A 3377-nucleotide genomic window follows, 5' to 3' on the forward strand; every position below is an offset into this window, starting at 1 on the left:
TGCAATTATGCAAGCGGACTAAAGAACTTTAGATGCCCACTGTTGTGATTGGCTGACATCTTTGCATTTGAATGAGTATCAGATCTTGTAGCGGAGGGGGGCGTGGTTTAACGAGGTCTACCAGGCACGAGTAGTAGTAGTGGGAAGTTCGGATCATTTTACTGACTCGGATCTTTGAGTCTCGTTCAGCAAAATGAACAAATCTTTTTTCGAGTCATTTCGTTCATTTCAGAAAAATATAATTAAAATGACATGTTAAATAGCCCAACCCATCTAGTACTTATGAAAATGTTGAATACATTTGTAAAACTAAATAAAAATAAACTAAAGGGTACTGCAACCAAAGCCAAATGATAAGAAACTGAAACGTTTAATTAATTGATTAGTTGTTGGGTCAGGCTATTGCAGTCTAACTGTGTTAGTTCACCTCACCTCCTGATCCGAGACATTCTTTCTTTTGCAACTTCATATTTATCACGTTTGTTCTCCGCCTCTCGTGTCTTCGAACTCCTCGAGACGTTAGTTGTCGACTCGTCTGTGTCTGACTCTGATCTGGGGCCGGGCCATGTGACACAGGTCCGGGAACAGAATGATTAGTTCATCCTTCGAGTCTCGAGTTCGGGTTTGAGTCTTTCGTTCTTCCTGTCATATATATATAATTCTCAGTTAATATCAGACATAAGCAAATATGGGAAATATATTGACTATTCAAGTCTAACATCACAAATTCAAGTCAATTAGACTATTACTCGTTTTGAATCAACTGTATTTTATTTTTCTCTATTGAGTTATATATTTTTTTTGTCCTTTTGTTATTAATGAATAAAAATCAGTTTAAAAATGTTACCTAAACCTTTGTAACATAGCTTATAGGCCTATAGCACCTATACAAAAACATATTACACACACACATATATATATATATATATATATATATATATATATGTGTGTGTGTGTGTGTGTGTGTGTGTGTGTGTGTGTGTGTGCTATATGATTCAAAATGAGTAATGGTCAAATTGACTTGAATTTGTGATGTTAGACTTTAATAGTCAATATATTTCCCATATTTGTTTATGTCTGATATTAACTGAGAATTATATATATAAAAAAATAAAATAAAAAATAACTACGTTCTTGTTAGTAAAAAGGTTGTGAACTAGTGTTCAATACGGTGAGAACTAGTCACACGTGACTAAAGAACAAATGACTCAAACGTCAAACCCGAAAGACTCGAAAGAACTAATCTTTTCTGTTTCCGTTACTGACAGCATAGACTCTATGGGACTGACAGGAAGAACGAAAGACTCAAACCCGAACTCGAAAGAACGAATCTTTTCTGTTTCCACTACTGACAGCATAGACTCTATGGGACTGACAGGAAGAACGAAAGACTCAAACCCGAACTCGAAAGAACGAATCTTTTCTGTTTCCGCTACTGACAGCATAGACTCTATGGGACTGACAGGAAGAACGAAAGACTCAAACTCGAACTCGAGACTCGAAAGATGAACTAATCATTTTTGTTCTTTCCAGTACAGATTCAGCGTAATGCGCATGCGCGGTCAACACAAAATGAACGAATCACTCTCTGAGACAACTCGGTAGTCCCGAGTCATATTAAAGATTCGTTCAAAATGAACGAGTCGTTCATGAACGACACATCACTAACGAGTAGAGACTGCCAGAGCGACGGATGGACCTGAGTTCACTTCTCATCAGTTCTGTCAGTACGTCTCAGTTCAGTGAACTGTTTTAGGGCGTTTTCACACCTGAAAGTCCGCACCAAGGTCCGAACCGAAGTTCATGTTTTGATACTTTTTATACAGCCGGTTAGTTTTGGTTTGGTTTCACATTGCAATTATGCAAGCGGACTAAAGAACTTTAGATGCCCACTGTTGTGATTGGCTGACATCTTTGCATTTGAATGAGTATCAGATCTTGTAGCGGAGGGGGGCGTGGTTTAACGAGGTCTACCAGGCACGAGTAGTAGTAGTGGGAAGTTCGGATCATTTTACTGACTCGGATCTTTGAGTCTCGTTCAGCAAAATGAACAAATCTTTTTTCGAGTCATTTCGTTCATTTCAGAAAAATATAATTAAAATGACATGTTAAATAGCCCAACCCATCTAGTACTTATGAAAATGTTGAATACATTTGTAAAACTAAATAAAAATAAACTAAAGGGTACTGCAACCAAAGCCAAATGATAAGAAACTGAAACGTTTAATTAATTGATTAGTTGTTGGGTCAGGCTATTGCAGTCTAACTGTGTTAGTTCACCTCACCTCCTGATCCGAGACATTCTTTCTTTTGCAACTTCATATTTATCACGTTTGTTCTCCGCCTCTCGTGTCTTCGAACTCCTCGAGACGTTAGTTGTCGACTCGTCTGTGTCTGACTCTGATCTGGGGCCGGGCCATGTGACACAGGTCCGGGAACAGAATGATTAGTTCATCCTTCGAGTCTCGAGTTCGGGTTTGAGTCTTTCGTTCTTCCTGTCATATATATATAATTCTCAGTTAATATCAGACATAAGCAAATATGGGAAATATATTGACTATTCAAGTCTAACATCACAAATTCAAGTCAATTAGACTATTACTCGTTTTGAATCAACTGTATTTTATTTTTCTCTATTGAGTTATATATTTTTTTTGTCCTTTTGTTATTAATGAATAAAAATCAGTTTAAAAATGTTACCTAAACCTTTGTAACATAGCTTATAGGCCTATAGCACCTATACAAAAACATATTACACACACACATATATATATATATATATATATATATATATATATATATATATATATATATATATATATATATATATATATATATATATATATATATATATATATATATATATATATATATATATATATATATGTGTGTGTGTGTGTGTGTGTGTGTGTGTGTGTGTGTGTGTGTGTGTGTGTGTGTGTGCTATATGATTCAAAATGAGTAATGGTCAAATTGACTTGAATTTGTGATGTTAGACTTTAATAGTCAATATATTTCCCATATTTGTTTATGTCTGATATTAACTGAGAATTATATATATAAAAAAATAAAATAAAAAATAACTACGTTCTTGTTAGTAAAAAGGTTGTGAACTAGTGTTCAATACGGTGAGAACTAGTCACACGTGACTAAAGAACAAATGACTCAAACGTCAAACCCGAAAGACTCGAAAGAACTAATCTTTTCTGTTTCCGTTACTGACAGCATAGACTCTATGGGACTGACAGGAAGAACGAAAGACTCAAACCCGAACTCGAAAGAACGAATCTTTTCTGTTTCCACTACTGACAGCATAGACTCTATGGGACTGACAGGAAGAACGAAAGACTCAAACCCGAACTCGAAAGAACGAATCT

This window comes from Gobio gobio (assembly GCF_949357685.1).
Source record: "Gobio gobio genome assembly, chromosome: 1".
Classification (NCBI taxonomy): domain Eukaryota; kingdom Metazoa; phylum Chordata; class Actinopteri; order Cypriniformes; family Gobionidae; genus Gobio; species Gobio gobio.